The sequence below is a fragment of the Camelina sativa genome, chromosome 3 (genome assembly GCF_030686135.1).
Source record: "Camelina sativa cultivar CO46 ecotype springtype chromosome 3, ASM3068613v1".
NCBI classification, from domain to species: Eukaryota; Viridiplantae; Streptophyta; class Magnoliopsida; order Brassicales; family Brassicaceae; genus Camelina; species Camelina sativa.
Window position 1 is genome coordinate 11,737,655 of NC_141882.1, and position 19,609 is coordinate 11,757,263.

A 19,609-nucleotide genomic window follows, 5' to 3' on the forward strand; every position below is an offset into this window, starting at 1 on the left:
TTATCAAGGATGCAAACACAGAAAACATTGAAACAAGCATTATTAGGTAGATAAAAATAAGATGAACAACTTTGTAGAAGGAATCAAATACAAAAACTGAATAAACTCGGAGATATCGGAATACAAAGTCTCAGAACGTATTTGGTGGCTAGGTTAACCTTAAGAACAAAACGAAAATGAGATCAAAGATGATATGTCTCAGCAAAGACTTAACAAAATGTATATATAGTAGTCCAACATGGAAAGCCCTAAAACTTAAAACGACAAGGTAAGGAGTCGGTTTGGTAATCTCCTGAAGCGTGTGAAACCAAACGTCTTTCTTCCTGACATGTGCGAAAGAGTCCGTGCGCGTCGAATGGAATGCAATGTCATCATGGATCGGACGGACGGCTGGGGAGCATGGCTCGGACGGATGCGCTGGGGAGCATGGCTCGGACGGATGCGCTTCCAACGTCTCCTCAATACCTGAAATACTCCAAAATGCACAATGTATGCAAGAACGATGCAAGAACTACCTAGACATGCAAAGTGTATAGAAAAGACTAGAAAATGATGTAAAACAATCAATTATCCTAACTAAATGCATGATAAATATATGCTAAGGAGAGACAAAATATAGACATATGAGTTGCCGTAGTAGTAAGAGTTGCCTCCGTCATTTCCTTTGTATTTATATTCTCTCATGCTCTCTCCCTTTTTACTATTCGGATAGACGGACCTATAAAGGTGGGACACATCGTGTTTTGCTCCAGCATCCCTATACATCTCCATCAACACCTTGTTCGCTGAGTCTTTAGACTTTGTATCAACTACAAGTTCTGTTCTACGCAGCATCTCTATCGCTTTCTTACTTGAACCACCATTTAAATAAGCCTTTGCAATGCTTATCCCCGTTTGCCAGGCCAATGAGAATGGTAGGTCGTCTTCAACTTCTAACTCCATCAGTAACTTATCCACTGCCTCCACGTCCCGTACACTTGCGTAAGCCTTCAAAACGTTATTGGCAGTGAGATTCTTGTCATGTTATACTCCATTCTCCTTCATTTGTCTCAGGATCTCTTCGATCATGTGTCTTTCTCCAAGAAGAGCATTAAGAGATATCATATTGTAGTAAGGGTAAGTGATACTAAGATTTTTGTGTCTCCTAGCAGGTTCAATTAACCTTAAGTGTTGTAGTATTTAAGGTGTCAATCCAAATGGGATGTTGCTAGCAATCAAGATGCAATCAAGGAATCACAAGTTAAGCCAATTCAAAGAGTGTTTTTATCTAAGAGTCCTAGAATGATCAAAATGCGAAATGGAAATGAGTCACAGAACAAGAAACAAGAATGCATGACAAGAAGCGAAAGTGAATAAAAACGCAAACGATTCTAAGCATGAACAAACGAAACAGTTCCAGGAATGTAATAAAAATCAGAAAGAAAGAAGTCCTAAGGATGGGGTAATTGATGTCGGTGGAGTATTCTAGTCTAAGGAGTGTTTAACATACCATAAGCAAAGTATCCCTAAACAATGAACATCACAACTTAGCTAATCCAATCTCTTGGCAAAAGCTACTCAGACGCAACCACTTCCATACCTAGCTCTCGCTAGAGAAACGTGGTCGAGCAGGCATGACAGACAAGTTCATTCGTGTCAACAAACATCCTAGACAACTAATCTCTTAGGCTAGGAACGTAAGTCTCTGGCACTAGTTGGTCAGACATTTCATCAAACACCTTTTGGGTGCGGAAATGTCTCGAACCTAGTTCCAATTGATCAGAGAGAAACAAGTAATTCTAACTCTAGTCCAGAAGGGAATTTTACAATCAAAGCTTAAACACTCTACATCCTAAGATCCTCCACCTAATCTATCCCATCCTCAGGAACTACCACACTACTCAGATCCGAAAATCATAGTCAAGGATGCAAACACAGAAATCATTGAATCAAGCATAATAAGATAGATAAAAATAAGATTAACAACTTTGTAGAAGGAATCAAATGCAAAATCTCAATAAATCTCAACGATATCGGAATACAAGTCTGAGAACGTGTTTTGGATGCTAGGTTAAAAACCTTCTGGGAACGAAAACGAGATTAAAAGATAAGATGTCTCCGCAAAGACTTAACAAAATGTATATATAGTAGTCCAACATGGAAAGCCCTAAAACTTAAAACGACAAGGTAAAGCGTCGGTTCGGTAATCTCCTGAAGCATGTGAAACCAAACGTCTTTCTTCCCGACATGTGCGATCAAGTCCATGTGCGTCGAATGGAATCCAATGTCATCATAGCTCGGATGGAAGGCTGAGGAGCATGGCTTGGACGGATAGCTCGGACGGAACGGAGATGGTGACAATGGCTCGGACGAGACGGAGATGGTGACCATGGCTCGGACGAGAATGAAGATGGTGACCATGGCTTGGACGAAACGAAGATGGTGACCATGGCTCGGACGAGAATGAAGATGGTGACCATGGCTCGGACGAAACGAAGATGGTGACCATGGCTCGGACGAGAATGAAGATGGTGACCATGGCTCGGACGAGAATGAAGATGGTGACCATGGCTCGGACGAAACGAAGATGGTGACCATGGCTCGGACGAGAATGAAGATGGTGACCATGGCTCGGACGAGAATGAAGGTGGCGACCATGGCTCGGACGAGAATAGCTTCCAACGTTTCCTAAATACCTGAAATACTCCAAAATGCACAATGTATGCAAGGATGATGCAAGAGCTACCTAGACATGCAAAGTGTATAGAAAAAACTAGAAAACGATGCAAACCAATGAGTTATCCTAGCTAAATGCATGATAAAAATAGGCTAAGGAGAGACAAAATATAGACATATCAACTCCCCCAAGCTTACTCTTTGCTTGCCCTCAAGCAAACAATCAAGAATAGAGTATGGAGAAGAGGTGTGAAGATGGGGTCTCAGAACCTAAAACATGCTAAATAAAATAGTTAGAATCAAGGTCCTTGTTTTTAGTTCTATGATGCATGGTGAAAGAACTCTATATTTTTTTTACACATGCAATCCTATCAATCATTCCCTTTAACATTCATTAACAGAGAACCGTGAATCAAGCTAAGCAATGTCGTTGAACTCATTTGGCTAGGGTGAAGGGTTGGAGACTTAGATGGTCTCCTTCTCGAGTGGTTTCATCAATACATGACAAGGTTCTCTCACAAAAATGAGTTGAGCTTAAGAGAAGGCTAAAGGTTGAAACCAACTGATACATACAAGAGCAGCGTCCTGTCTACCCAAAGAACATTCCAAACCGAAGTTGGTCCTATCTCTACCCTTCATCAGAAACATCATCTCAAACCCATTCTTTCACTCTTTATACTTGGTCTTAGGGGAAGTTCACTTATTATCATTCTAGCAGATTGGGAAATCTTTATTATCACTATGGTTCTTTTTCTTTTCTTCTAAGGACTCTAGACATCATAAGCATTTTTACTTTCTTTCCTTTGTCTAATCTTTTCGTTTTATGCCCAGAACCAATAACTCATTGTTTTGCTCAACCCAAATCCTTTACTAGACTTGTAAACCTTGAAAACACATCCCCCTCCTAAAGACTTTCTCCCCTTTACTTTCTGTTTACACTTCACTTTTCTGCACAAATCCATACCCAATACCCAAAATCGAGTTCTCACCTAGTCCTACTAGTCCGGATAACGCGAACTAGAACTACACAGGATCCTACTCTTGTCGGTTAGAACCTAACACTTTCTAACAAGCTCAACTCGGAAAAAGGCCTGACATTCAAGAATACAATTGGCTTGAAAGAACGGTTGGTTAAGGGTGCGGGGAACTGTTCCAAAGATGGGAATCAGCTACTTGGATCGACAAGGGTGGTAAAAATGTGAAAGACAATCCAAGTATGTATATGGTATCCATGAGTTCAACTTCAATGCATAACAGGATAATTGCAAGTCAGGATTAGGTTCAAGTAGATAGGGAATGATATCAATTCAAAACATGCTTCAATCTTAAATTTTCAAGTTCAATCAACAAGCATCAAAGAACTAAGAACAAGGGCCTTGATCCTATCCTATTGAATCCAACATGCTAACAAGGTTACAATCATCATCAACCCCTATGCTAAATGCAACAACCCTATATGAATAAACCTAGACTCAATCCTAATATGCAATTGCAAACTACATGAACACTCTGTTTTTGTGGAAATTTTCGAAATTTTTTTTTTTTTTTTTCAAATTTTTTTATGGTTTTTCTATGCAAATAGATGGATGCAGACTCAAACATGATATGATGCAAAGATTTGAAATAAGAATCACAAAACACGACATTAGATACATCATCTCAAACCCTCCCCCAAACTTAAAATACACAGTCTCCTGTGTAAGAAAAATTTGCTGGAGGATTTAAGAATCACAATACAAACAATGCAGAAATGAAATGGTATATACAAAGGAAGGTAGGAGTACCTCAGTAGTAGAAAAAGGAGTCTGAGCTCGCCCAAGGAGCTGGTGCGTGGTACTGGCTCTGTCCTTCACCGTGTTCGGTATCCGCAGGAGTGGTCTCACCTGGTGGGTCGACTTGTTGCTCAACCGCTTGAGTGTTCTGATAAGTGCTCGGCTGCTCGTCGCACTGCATGTCGTCGACTCTAGACTCGCCATGGTCCGAGACCAATACTACCACATCCGTAGGCTGATAATCACCTTGCTGCCCAACTTGTTGCTCAACCTCTTGCTCAGCTTGAGCTGCAGAACGACGCGCTGATCGACGACTTGAGGAGGCTTTTGAACCACGCAAACCGCGTCCCCTTCTCTCCCTAGATTCATGTGATGAGTGGCGTGAAGGGACGGGAGAAGATGGGCGCTGTCGTGGCACATATGAAGATTGACGTGCGGGTGATGGAATCGGAGAAGGTGTTCGCTCTAGGTTCGCGGAAGGGCGTCCTGGCATTGGTATGGTATCCTCGGGGATGGACCTTGGGACCGCGGTTGTGGATGTCGAACAGCTAAACTTACGCATGAAGTTCATGACACTCTTGGTGAAACGGCTAAACGTTTTGTCTCTGGCTTTCCCCCATTGTTGCAGCAGGTTGAGTCTATGATGAGCGGCTCGATCCCCCTTGGACATTCTCGGATCCGAGTACTCCTCGAAGTGGAATTGCTCCGGGCGGTACTCCTCTGGGCGGTAGTCCTCTGTGTCTTCTTCCATTGGCTCCGCGCGTGTTTCCACAACGTCGACATGATCCTCTTCAGCTTCAGAGTTGTATAAGATTGTCGTAGGAGGGATAAACTCGATATGCTCTCCACCTAAGATTGTAGTCAACTCGACGCAAGGGAGGAGTAATCTCGAAGGTCCGACCGCAGGATGCACAAAATTGTAGAGCAACCTTCCATGCCTCAAACCCCAATCCAAAGTGCGTAGCTGTCGCAGGTAGCGGAGGTCTATCCAACGTGGTGGGTGCGCCTCAGAGTGTAGGGGGACGCCAGCAGCCTCAAGGAACCAAGTCACGATGCCTCCCATGCACATCACTCCGGGAGTGTGGTTGAGGCTTAGTCGCGAGACCCAATGCTTGTATGTCAGCATGTGGTTGATAAGGTAGAGCGAGACGGAAGCGTTGGATATGTCACCTTGCAGCGCGGTGCAATCCATGGCAGTGAATGAGAGTCCCTTAAGCGCCAAATCGATCATCTCTAGATCGCCATTCGTCATGTATCCTTTAATCTCTTTAGCGTAAAATGCATTGGTGACCGCCTTCTGGAAGTAACGCAACACTGGGCTCCGCACGTTCAGCGCTTTTGTCTTCGAGGAGGTGAATGTGGGTGCACTCCCAATCGTTGCCCAGAGTGCGGATATCTCATCCCGATCGAACTGCGGCGTAGTCCCTGTTCCGCTGGGAAATCCAAACATCTCTTCGACAGTTTTGAAACTGAGAGTGTAGAACTGGCCATGAACGCGAAATGTAATGTAGCCCAGACCTCCATCAGACATCATTCCCGGCTCATCCGCATACAGATGCGTCTCCAGAGTACAGAGGAACTGAATTGTCTCCTCCCTGTATCCGCTTTTTGGTGTGTTCATGATTCTCCCCAGATGGCACCGGCTAAACAGATACTGAACATCCTCCCAAATCCCAAGTTGCTGCATAGTCTCAACATGGGGATATCTTGTTCCCTCAAACTCCATCTGCTGGAACAGCTCGTAGTATTCCTTGGGAGTTAATTTCGTCTCAGTGCTCTTCCGTTTGACCGATTTTCTGGGAGCTGGTGTTGAGCGCAAAGCGGGTTCCTCCTGTTCATAATCGCTCCCGTCCTCCTTTGAGTGTGAAGCTTGTGCCGGTCGCTTCCCGCGACTCTTACTCTTAGAGAGCGGTTTGGCCGGTCTGCTTGACCCAGCGCCTTGCGTAGGCGGCTTGGAAGTAGCAACACGTCCTGGAACCTGACAACCATACTTATCATACATCTCATCCCAAAAATTGTCAGACATTGCAAAGCTGAAACAATTCAAACTCAAAATCAAAGATTAGTAGGTTAGTGACCGAGCAATAATAAAAATCGCAAAAAAAATCAATGAGAGTGAGTATGGCGCGAGACACACGAAGATGGTCGCAGTGGCTCGGACGACAGCAAGATGGTCACAGTGGCTCGGTCAAAACGCAGATTGCGACAGTAGCTCGGTCAAAACGCAGATTGCGACAGTAGCTCGGTCAACACGCAGATGGCGACAGTAGCTCGGTCAAAACGCAGATTGCGACAGTAGCTCGGTCAACACGCAGATTGCGACAGTGGCTCGGTTGATGCCTCACGGAAGCGCGGGGTGAGACGGCGGTGATGAACGGGAGAGTGGAGCTTCGGCGAGAAGATGGAGAGTGAACTGCAGCAGGTCGAAGATGGAGAGTGAGCAGAGGTAATAGAACAAAGTGAGAACGTAAACAAAGAGTGATGAGGGAGTGGAATAATAATGGTCCTGAGGAGAGTATTTGTTTGGTAGGGGTGAAGAGTGAAGGGAGGGGAGAGTTGAATTTAAAGAGGAGAAAAGAAGGAAGAGTGGTGGAGTGATGGGAAGAAAGAAGACATAAAGTGATGTGTTTGTTGTGAGGGAACAAGAGAGGGGGGGAGTGAGGTGATTGAAGATAATAGAGGTTCACGTGGGAGGGGAAGCCAACAAAGAGGGAGATGCAAGTGGGTTGCTTTCCTTTCGTTTTTTCGTTTTTTTTTTTTTTTTTTTTTTTTTTTTTTTTTTCACTCCCTCTCCTTTTCACTCTGTTTTTCTCTGTATCCTCTATCTTTGTTGCACACACTCCCTTCTGTAGATTCCTGAACACAGAAAACCAAAAACAAAAATTAAAAACACAAGAATCCTAAAAATATTTACAGTGATACCTTTGGGACTTCCTCCCAAGTGAGCTTGTTTAAAGTCTCTAGCTTGACTTTTCAGCTTTTTATGCTTTTTGGGGTTCATGGAGGAGTACAGAAAACCCCTCTGGGCGGACTTGATCAGCTAAATATTTTTTTACTCTTTGGCCGTTTACAGTGAATTCGCTGCCATCCTTGTTCAGAAGAGTGATAGCTCCAAATGACAAAACGTCTTTGACTGTAAATGGTCCAGACCACCTAGACTTAAGCTTTCCAGGAAATAACTTAAGTCTGGAATTGAACAGCAAAACCTGATCTCCAGCTTTGAGCTCCTTGACAATAATCTTCTTGTCATGAAAATTCTTTGTCCTCTCCTTGTAAATCTTGGAACTCTCATAAGCATCAAGTCTTATTTCTTCCAACTCATGGATGTCAAGAGTTCTCTTAGCCTGAGTTGTGTCAATATCCAAGTTCAGCAGCTTGATTGCCCAAAGTGCCTTGTACTCAACCTCCACAGGGAGATGACATGCTTTACCATATACCAACTGAAACGGTGTTCTGCCTATTGGCGTCTTGAACGCTGTTCTGTATGCCCAGAGAGTCTCGTCCAACTTGACAGACCAATCTTTCTTCGAGACTCCAACAATTCTTGACAAGATACCCTTGATCTGTTTGTTCGAAACTTCAACCTGACCGCTGGTCTGAGGGTGATACGCAGTAGACACTTTGTGCTTGACCCCATACTTTCTCAGCATGCTCTCAAAAACTTTGTTGACGAAGTGAGTTCCACCATCACTGATCACCGCTCTAGGTATCCCATACCTTGGAAAGATTATACTTTTGAACAGCTTCAGAACAACCTTGTGATCATTGGTGGGGCTGGCTATGGCTTCGACCCACTTAGAAACATAATCAACTGCCACCAAGATATAGACATTCCCATTAGATGGGGGGTTGAAAGGACCCATGAAGTCTATCCCCCAGACGTCAAATATCTCCACTTCCAGGATTGGATTTTGGGGCATCTCGTTTCTCCTTGTGATGTTGCCCATCCTCTGACAAGCGTCACACTTGGTGATGAAGTTGTGAGCGTCTTTGAACAAAGTTGGCCACCAGAGACCTGCTTGGAGAACCTTCTGAGCTGTCTTGAATGTGGCGAAATGACCTCCGTAGACGGAACCGTGACAATGCTCAAGCACTCCCTGCACTTCCCCTTCTGCTATGCATCTTCTGAACAGACCGTCAGAACCTCTCTTGTACAGATAGGGTTCATCCCAGAAGTAGTGGTTGACCTCTCTGAAAAGCTTCTTCTTCCTGTATGGATCCATGTCATCAGGAACTTCTCCACATACCTTGTAATTCACAACATCTGCATACCAGGGTGCAGTCTCAGAAGTGATTGCCATGCATCTGATTTTGAGGTTCTCAACCCCTGTGTCATGCATCCGCTCACAAACCTGGGCTACCAGAAGTTGTTCCTCAGGCATTGAGTCATTTATTGGAACAACATCTTCTATCCTCATTCTTGACAAGTGGTCTGCAACTCCATTTTCTATTCCTTTCTTGTCAACTATCTCCATGTCAAACTCTTGGAGAAGCAGGATCCATCTCAGCAGTCTCGGTTTGGTATCCTTCTTCGAGTAGATGTGTCTCAGAGCGGCATGATCGGTATACACAATGACCTTCGAACCTACAAGATAACTCCTGAATTTCTCGAATGCAAACACAACTGCTAGGAGTTCCTTCTCTGTGGTAGCATACCTTCCCTGGGTCTCGTCCAAGGTGCGACTTGCGTAGTAGATGACATGAAGCTTCTTGTCAATACGCTGTCCCAGAACTGCTCCAACTGCGAAGTCTGAAGCATCACACATGATCTCAAAAGGATGATCCCAATTCGGAGCTTGCACTATGGGTGCTGAAACCAAGGCCTCCTTGATCTTGCTGAAAGCTTCCAAACATGCTGCATCAAATTCGAACTCAACCTCCTTGCACAACAACCTTGTCAAAGGTCTTGCAATTTTTGAGAAGTCCTTGATGAATCTCCTGTAAAACCCAGCATGTCCCAGAAAACTCCTGATGTCCTTCACTGTCTTAGGCTGTTGAAGCTGAACCATGACCTCAATCTTAGCTTTGTCAACCTCAATCCCTTTCTCAGAAATTTTGTGTCCCAGAACAATCCCTTCTTCAACCATGAAATGGCACTTCTCCCAGTTCAGCACCAGGTTCGTCTCCTCACATCGCGTCAATACCCTGCACAAATTTAACAAACAGGAGGAGAAAGTGGAACCGTATACAGAGAAGTCGTCCATAAACACTTCCACTGACTCCTCAATTAAATCCGAGAAAATTGAAGTCATGCACCTCTGAAAGGTGGCAGGAGCATTGCACAAACCAAATGGCATGCGTCTGTAGGCAAATGTGCCATAGGGACAAGTAAAGGTTGTCTTTTCCTGATCATTTGGGTGAATAGGGATTTGGAAGAATCCACTATACCCATCAAGGAAACAATAATAGGGATGACTAGCTAGTCTTTCCAACATTTGATCAATGAAAGGCAAAGGAAAATGATCTTTCCTAGATACAGCATTCAACTTCCTATAATCTATACACATCCTATGTCCTGTGATGGTTCTAGTTGGGATTAACTCATTTTTGTCGTTTTTGATCACAGTTATGCCTCCCTTCTTAGGTACACAGTGCACTGGAGATACCCAAGTACTATCAGAGATAGGATAGATAACTCCAGCATCAAGCAGTTTTAGGATTTCTTTCTTTACTACTTCTTTCAGATTAGGGTTCAATCTTCTTTGGGGTTCAATACTAGCATAAGACTCATTTTCAAGATTGATCCTATGTGTGCAAAGACTAGGTGAGATTCCTTTGATATCATCTAAAGAATAACCTATGGCCTTTCTAAACTTTTTTAGCTCAGTGACTAGCAACCCCAATTCATCATCACTCAACCTAGCATTCACTATGACAGGATAAGTAGAATTGGTTCCCAGAAAAACGTACCTGAGTCCGGAAGGGAGAGTTTTGAGTTCTACCTTCGGAGCTTTCAGTTCCGACCAGTCATCAGCACGGGAGTCTGGAATGATCGCGGTCGAGTGGGAGATATCACGTTCTGAACTCTCTGTCTCAACTGCACGTACCTCCTTTGCGTCAGATATCTGCTCGAATTCCTCTGATCCATCCGTTTCTCTGTGGGAATCTAGCATATTCTTGTAACAAGTTGTCTCCCCATGCAGGAACCCTTCTTCTCCATCCTTGGTTAGAGCAGTTTTGAGATGATCCTCCTCAGCTAGTTCCTCCAACAGCTCATCAGCCAACTTATCCATCTCTTCAATATAGAAGACTTGTCCTCCTATTGTTGGCTTCTTCAAAGTATCCTTGATATCAAACTTCATGATGAAGTCATCGCCCAGATTAAGATCAATCTTGCCATTTCTGACATCAATGATGGCTCCAGCAGTCGCTAGGAACGGTCTTCCTAAAATCAGAGGATCTTTAGGTTCTTCATCCATCTCCAGAACCACGAAGTCAGTTGGTACTTCCACGTCTCTGATCCTGACAGGTAAGTCCTCTAAGATACCATGTGGAAGTCTCACTGATCTATCTGCAAGGATGAGGGAGATGTCGCATCCCTTAAACCTTGTGAAACCCAACCTCTTAGCCACAGAGAATGGCATCAGATTCACTGAAGCGCCAAGATCACATAAGCACCTCTCAAAAGACATGGGTCCAATGGAGCAGGGAAGAGTGAATGATCCAGGATCTTTGAGCTTCTTGGGTACAACCTTCTTCTGGATGATTGCACTGCACTCAAGACTTAGTACCACCATGCCTTGAACTTCTTTTGATCTCTCCATCACCAAGTCCTTGAGGAATTTCTGGTAGTGAGGAACAAGTGCGAATGCATCTAGCAATGACATTCTCAACTCAATCTCCTTGACTTGCTTTTCGAACAAGGCTTTGTACTTCTCAGTAAGCTGCTTCTTGAACCTCACTGGAAATGGTAGAGGAGGCTTGTACGGTGGAGGGATGAACTTCGCAGGTCTGTCTTCAGGAACAGCAGGCTCCTTAACAGCTTCAGGCTCGGATTGCTTCACTGGCTCGATTGGATCTTTGACTGCCTCGACGGGGTTCTCCATCTGAGTGTCATCCTGACCAAAATCCTCCCCATCTAATTCCGCACTGTCCTCAGTGACGTCTGGTACTCCTTGCCTGGGAGGCAATGTTTTCCCACTTCTTAGCGTAATGGCACTGGCAAACTCCTTGGGGTTCTGAACAGCTTTACCTGGGAATTGGCCAGGCTTTGGTGCAGAAGTAGAAACCGATTGGCCCTCCATGTACCTTATCTTCGAATTCAGAGTTTCGAATTTGACGTTCAGATCATTGTAGGAACATTCCATCCGCTGACTTAGGTCAGCGAACTTCTTTGCAGTATCCATGGAACCGCTAGCTTGACCCTGAAGAATTTGTTGCATCATATGCTTCAGTTCTTGATCTGGGGTTGGTGTAGGCTGAACTGGTTGAGGGCGGAATCCTGGCGGTGGTCCCGAGGGAGCTTGGTAACCCTGCTGGAACTGTTGTTTTGGAGCGAATCCCGGATTGTAAGGCACAAAAGGTTTTTGTTGCCCTTGCTGTTGTTGTTGAGGAGGGTACACCTGATCTTGTGGATTAGCAACATTGGTACTTCGGTAAGACAAATTGGGATTCGTCTTGTAGGGGTTGTAACCTTTGTTGTAGCCACCCTGATTCTGAACATAGCTGATCTCTTCACTCTGCTCACCCTCCCCATCTGGAACTTGGAAAGGGTCGTCCTCAGAGACGAAGTGGACGCTCCTCTGCTGGCTCAGCAAGATACGGTCAAGCTTCTCATTTACATTCTTGAGGTCCTTCTTGTACTTCTCTTCAGACCCAGCGTCGCCGCGAAATGTGCGGTCATAATCCTCATTGTAGTTGCCGTCTGACTGGGCGAGATTCTCAACCAATTGCCATCCTTCCTCAACCTCTTTGTTCAAGAAATTACCGTTGGAAGCAGTGTCAAGCAGCATGCGGATTTTTGGAAGTACACCACGGTATAGAGTGCTCAGCAGTGACTCGTTGCTGAAACCATGGTGTGGACACTGGCTGTGGTAACCCTTGAAACGCTCCCAGGCTTCACAGAATGATTCTGAGCTCCTCTGAGTGAAACTGGAAATCTCATTCCTGAGACGTGCCGTTCTGGAGTTAGAGAAAAACTTGGCCAAGAATGCCTTCTTGCAGCCATCCCAGGTGGTGATTGAGCCCTTGGGAAGGTTTTTCTCCCATTGATGAGCCTTGTCTCCCAGGGAGAAAGGGAAGAGGCGCAACTTGTAACCATCCTCACTCACGCCGTTGATCTTGGTGAGACCACAAAGACGGTCGAACTCGTCCAAGTGGTCGAGTGGATCCTCCATAGGCAACCCGTGAAACTTGTTTCCTTGGATCATGGTAATCAGACCACTTTTGATCTCGAAGTTGTTGTTCGGCACGGCGGGAGGGACGATTCCAGCACGTTGAGTGTGAGTGTTCGGTGCATCCCCAGCACCAATGTTTCGCGGTCCCTGATGTGGTTCATGCTGTTGTTCCATAGTGACGTGTGCGAGATGCTCAACGGGTTGACGAGCTTGTCGTGGGCGTTGCAACCGGTTGATTTCGTCGATCACAGGAAGGAGATTCTGATGCCCTCTTGATCTGGTGTGCATGCAAGGTTGCAATCAACAGGTTCCTGAGATGCAAAACAAACAAGCAAACAACCAAAACAAGTCAGTACTCAGAATGATAAGTGTAACAGAACTTAATCTTGCAAAACTTGAAATCTCAAATGTAACAATACGAATCCCAAATGGCAACGGCGCCAAATTGATACTAAGATTTTTGTGTCTCCTAGCAGGTTCAATTAACCTTAAGTGTTGTAGTATTTAAGGTGTCAATCCAAATGGGATGTTGCTAGCAATCAAGATGCAATCAAGGAATCACAAGTTAAGCCAATTCAAAGAGTGTTTTTATCTAAGAGTCCTAGAATGATCAAAATGCGAAATGGAAATGAGTCACAGAACAAGAAACAAGAATGCATGACAAGAAGCGAAAGTGAATAAAAACGCAAACGATTCTAAGCATGAACAAACGAAACAGTTCCAGGAATGTAATAAAAATCAGAAAGAAAGAAGTCCTAAGGATGGGGTAATTGATGTCGGTGGAGTATTCTAGTCTAAGGAGTGTTTAACATACCATAAGCAAAGTATCCCTAAACAATGAACATCACAACTTAGCTAATCCAATCTCTTGGCAAAAGCTACTCAGACGCAACCACTTCCATACCTAGCTCTCGCTAGAGAAACGTGGTCGAGCAGGCATGACAGACAAGTTCATTCGTGTCAACAAACATCCTAGACAACTAATCTCTTAGGCTAGGAACGTAAGTCTCTGGCACTAGTTGGTCAGACATTTCATCAAACACCTTTTGGGTGCGGAAATGTCTCGAACCTAGTTCCAATTGATCAGAGAGAAACAAGTAATTCTAACTCTAGTCCAGAAGGGAATTTTACAATCAAAGCTTAAACACTCTACATCCTAAGATCCTCCACCTAATCTATCCCATCCTCAGGAACTACCACACTACTCAGATCCGAAAATCATAGTCAAGGATGCAAACACAGAAATCATTGAATCAAGCATAATAAGATAGATAAAAATAAGATTAACAACTTTGTAGAAGGAATCAAATGCAAAATCTCAATAAATCTCAACGATATCGGAATACAAGTCTGAGAACGTGTTTTGGATGCTAGGTTAAAAACCTTCTGGGAACGAAAACGAGATTAAAAGATAAGATGTCTCCGCAAAGACTTAACAAAATGTATATATAGTAGTCCAACATGGAAAGCCCTAAAACTTAAAACGACAAGGTAAAGCGTCGGTTCGGTAATCTCCTGAAGCATGTGAAACCAAACGTCTTTCTTCCCGACATGTGCGATCAAGTCCATGTGCGTCGAATGGAATCCAATGTCATCATAGCTCGGATGGAAGGCTGAGGAGCATGGCTTGGACGGATAGCTCGGACGGAACGGAGATGGTGACCATGGCTCGGACGAGAATGAAGATGGTGACCATGGCTCGGACGAGAATGAAGATGGTGACCATGGCTCGGACGAAACGAAGATGGTGACCATGGCTCGGACGAGAATGAAGATGGTGACCATGGCTCGGACGAGAATGAAGGTGGCGACCATGGCTCGGACGAGAATAGCTTCCAACGTTTCCTAAATACCTGAAATACTCCAAAATGCACAATGTATGCAAGGATGATGCAAGAGCTACCTAGACATGCAAAGTGTATAGAAAAAACTAGAAAACGATGCAAACCAATGAGTTATCCTAGCTAAATGCATGATAAAAATAGGCTAAGGAGAGACAAAATATAGACATATCAGTAAGGTTTCAGTAGCATATTTTGCTCCCTCATCTTCTGGTAAGTGGCTTCGGCTTCGTGCCGTGTCATCTTGGATGTTGTGTACAAGTATAAGAGAGTGTTGTAGACTGAGTCGTCCCTCATGTTTTCAGGAATGTTTTTGAAGAAATTCTCTGCTTCTCCCAACCCTGAACGGATCTCAACAAGATAAAGCCGTGATGCAAAATCTTTAGAGCTTAGATCATAAATACCTCGGTCAGTTATCTACTCTGAGACCTAACACATCACCAATAACAATGATATAACCCCTTTATGAGATTTATTGGGAATAAATATAATCTCAAAAGAAATTGAAAACGAGAAGAGAAAGAAATTGAGACCTGGAGGGCATGGTTGAATCGCTGAGACACGCATAGGGCGTCGATGAGGCGTCTTAGATCCGTAAGGTTTACTTCGTTCCCTTGTTTCAGCCATTTGTCCAGCACAGGTGTAACCTTCGATCGTTCCCGTTCACTCCTCATGACCTGACTGTGTAAAGTGTCATTGGACGTTATGGTTCCGGCGAATTGAATCGACGGTGTTCTCCTGGAGAAGATTTTTTTTATTGCGTATCGTCCAAGGCGTTGCATCGTGCTCTCAACTCTCAAGATTTTAAGTCGGTAAATCTTTAGTGGATTAAATATATAAAATTGTCTTTCATTTTATTATTTTTAACTAATCCACTAATTCTAAAATCTGAACCAGAAAACAATATCCATTAATTTTAAATTATATATTGTATATATGTATATATAGACGTATCAATTAGGGTTAAAATCGGCTGGATGGTCCCAACCCGGCCATGAAAAACACCAAACTCGAGTACTTAAATATATATATGTTCATAAAAAGTTGGGTCTTTCGTGCTATATATAGGGTTTTTAGAGCTTAGTCCGAACGGATTTGAACCGCAAAACCCTTAAACAAATATAATTGTACCTTTTTATTAGTATTTTTGTATGATTGCAATATTTGATTGATGATTTATTCTAAATAAAATTTAAAACTCTAATCTTAGTTCTCAAATTTAATGAATAAACTTACTTAATATTTTTAAATCTTTATCTGATATATATATATATATATATATATATATATATATATATATATATATATTATCAACCATTTGGCCACAACAAGCCGGCCTATTAGCCTAATCCCTACATTCGTGGGAGCGGGACTCGATCTTTGGTGTGAGGGTGCCTTGTGTATTAAAGACTTACTATTGACCACTGCACTAAGGTCTCTTCACATCTGTGATATTTTATATGAATTATATATATTTTTATTTTGTTAAAATATAAAAAGTTATTTGATTTTAATTTTAATTTTTATTTTAGATAAAGATGGTTTAGTGAATATAGATGGGTTATTTAAATTATTTGTTTTATATTGCATCTTTAAACATTAATTTTTAAAACATGGTATAAACTTATAAATTTAAATTTTTGATCTGTAACCCGAAAAAGCCTAAAAAGCCTTGTACCTCTATGTAACGCCCGCGAACCAAAACTTAGCGTTTTGGGGGTGGGTGTCGGTCGACACCACTTATTTGGTTCGGCCAGATTGATTTAATTATTGATTTGGACCAGTTTGGTTTAGGGTAAACCATCTAACCGAGTCATTTAAGGGAGAAAACGACCGAGGTCGTGGTTGTTTTGTCTCAAACCGTTTTTGAGAAAAATACAGAGAGAAAAGGAGAGAAACTGTTCTTGAGGTTTTAGAGAGAGTTTGTGAGTTTTGAAGGTGTTTTTGAAGAGATCTTGCTGTGAGAGTGAAGATCCAAGGCTAGGAACGTGGTGGGAAGGTTTTTGTGGTGGTAGCTTCGTCTTTTGGGCTTAGATATCTCTGTTGGCTAAGGTGAGTGCATGACCATGGCTTATCTAAGCTAAGATCTCTGTTTCTGTGATATTGTGTGTTGTTTGGTTGTTTGTTTTTTGGTTGTTTGTGAATTTTTCGTAGCTCCTGAGGCTTGGAATTCGTTCCTGGGATTGTGTGGGACGAAGAGGAGAAGTTTGGAGGCGAGATTCGGAGGTTCTGTTCGAATGAAATCACTGCTCGACAGTGGTGTCGGTCGACACCAATGTGGTGTCGGGCGACACTAACGCGAGGACGGCTCGGGAACTTAGCGAGTGTCGGTCGACACCATGTGGAGGTGTCGGTCGACACCGTTAGGGTTTCAGGAGTGTCGAGCAGGTGTCGGTCGACACCAGATGTCCAGTGTCGGTCGACACCTTCTGGTATCGGTCGACACCATTCTGACAGTAACCGGATCATGGCGGGTCACTTGTTCGTGTTCCTGGTTTGTTTTATTGTTGTTGTTTGTGGCATGAGAGATCTTATTGCTTGTGTGTATAGCCCAGTAGATGGGAGGATTGCCTCACTGAGTATTTATCAATACTCATGCATATCAATTTGTGTTTGTGGTGCAGGTAAAGGCAAAGTGTGATCGTGGAATCAAGGCAATGAAGATGAAGATGTTTGATATGTTATGGTTTTGACTCACTTTGACCCCGTTTATTTGATAGTTTTGTAGTTGTTTGAGTCCTTTTCAGTTTATAATAAGAGGCTAAGAAGCTAAAAGCAAGGATTGGAACAGCAGGAGCAATCAGAGCAGAAAGGAGTTGAATTGGAGCAGAAAAACTGATTTTAGACCCAGGAGCACATGCTCCCGATTTCCGAGCACATGCTCCCAACTCTACGGTTTCATGACGACACGTGGCAAGCATCTAGGCGCCGATTCCCTGCCTAATTCCCCTTATTTTAGGCGATCCTTTGTGAGAGAATGAGGGCTGAGATCGCTTTTTAATAGGGAGATTTGAATTTGGAATCTTTCCTTATTTTTCTCTACTTGTATGCTATTTAACCTAGGGTTTTTAGGAGAGATATTTTTTTACCTTTTTTTTGTTTTTGAGCGACGCTTTTGTGAGAGGGAGAAGAGCGGCTACCTTGTGAACCATTCTCTGAACCCTTTTTATTTTTATGTCATTGAATTTCTCATCTTTTGCTATGATTCATTTCTCTATGTCTGGGTAGTTTTCTTTGCTAGATTAGGGGTTTCATGGGTTAGCAACAGAACACAAATAGGGCTTTATATAATCGATTGTCTTCACTATTGTTAGACTTAATGGTTAGGTTGATTTGATCACCCAATCTATGATTCTAGGTTTATCTATTCATCAAAAGTGTAATAGGTTGCTAGAAAAGACATTAGTGGGCAAATTATCATAGACCTGCGAAAGTTGATGTGTAGCTGATTTGTGAAATTATCATTCCTGTTCTTTAATGCTTGTCTGCGATTCTAGGCTCAAACAACAGTTTAGGGTTTATGGACCGCCGAGCATGTGCTCCGGATGTCTGAGCATGTGCTCCGCGTCTCCGCACAGAATCGATCAGATAGAGTTATTGATACCACGACAGTGGATCAGTTTATATTTATGTTTGAGTTCTAGACTGGTACTTAATCTATGCCCTGAATAGTTGTTTAGTTGCTATCTCTGAAATTCCCGAGAATTATCCCTGATCTAGTGTTTTGCTTATTGCCCTTTTTTATACCGTTTTAATCGCGTTACTGTTACCAAACAAAACCAACTTTGAATTGTCTCAGCTTGAAATTGAACCAATAGAACCATAGAGTAAAACTTGGTCTTCGTGGGATTCGACCCCTAAGTACTACTTCTTTGTTGTGTACTTGCAGTAGGAAAATAGGGTTTAAAACTCTGTGTATCAAGTTTTTGGCGCCGTTGCCGGGGACCAAATTTTTACCTTTGGTTTTCGGCGAAATTACTAGACTAAGACCTTACTGATTTGTCTTTCTGCTTCTTCTTTGCGTGTGTTTCAGGTGCATGTCAAGAAGATCTACAAGAAGAAACAACACCGAAGAACTAGTTGCTTTGTCAGCCGCAGAGCTCTCTTTGGCAGAAAGAACAAACCGCAAGAACAGAAAGTTTCAATCCGTCAACATGGGTGACAATAGAAACAATGAGGATATGGCTGCCGAGTTGCAGCAAATTCGACAACAGTTGGGGCAGTTGCTCCGTGCTCAACACGAAAGAGCCGCGCCGCCACAACCGTCCATTGGGGACAAGGACAACCCGCATGTGTTCTACGCCAACCGAGCGGCGATTGTTCCTCCCACTATCCCGAGACAAGATTTTGAGATCAAGCCACATATGATCTCTCTAGTGAAGCAGCACCTATTTCACGGTCTCCCAGCTGAGATTCCGATGGACCACATCGAGAATTTTGAGGAGATATGTAGCACCACTGGTTCAAATGGGATACCGCCAGACTTTCTGAAGTGCAAGCTCTTTCCCTTCTCTCTTGCGGATAGAGCTTCACGTTGGCTGAAGTCATTGCCACCTGGGTCTCTGACATCATGGGAACAGTGTAGATCTGCGTTTCTGGACCATTTCTACACCAAGGCTAAGACCGCTGCCCTGAGGAACAAGATTTCATCTTTCCAACAGCACACTGGAGAAGCCTTCTGCGAGGCTTGGAAGAGGTACAAAGAGTACCGTAGAGAGTGTCCGCACCATGGATTCAGTGATGAACAGATTCTGGGCATTTTCTATGATGGAGTTAACTGGGACTACAGAAATGCTCTTAACTCGGCCAGCAATGGGGATTTCATGACAAAGTCTAAGGAAGGAGCATATCAGTTGATTGAGAACCTAGCTGCAAGCTCCAGCAACAAGGCTCATGAGTATGACAGGTCCATGAAGGTCAACAGTGTCGATACTCAAAAGATCGACGAGTTGACAGCCAAGGTGAACCTTCTTCTGAAGGGGAGCCAGAAAACTGTCCATTTTGT

The 19,609-nt window shown here is 43.3% G+C and overlaps 2 non-coding genes and 1 pseudogene across 2 annotated transcripts; 1 reads left to right on the forward strand and 2 right to left on the reverse strand.

Annotated features, from left to right (window-relative positions):
• Positions 1 to 111: 111 nt before the first annotated feature.
• On the reverse strand, positions 112 to 15,386 carry LOC104778913 (putative pentatricopeptide repeat-containing protein At1g28020; annotated as a pseudogene).
• On the forward strand, positions 12,435 to 12,541 carry LOC147946808 (small nucleolar RNA R71). Its single transcript, XR_015595639.1, has one exon. It is a non-coding gene; the product is annotated as a small nucleolar RNA R71 (small nucleolar RNA).
• A 3,846-nt stretch (positions 15,387 to 19,232) lies between the features above and the next one.
• On the reverse strand, positions 19,233 to 19,339 carry LOC147946809 (small nucleolar RNA R71). The gene has a single exon (XR_015595681.1). It is a non-coding gene; the product is annotated as a small nucleolar RNA R71 (small nucleolar RNA).
• Between the last annotated feature and the right edge of the window lie 270 nt (positions 19,340 to 19,609).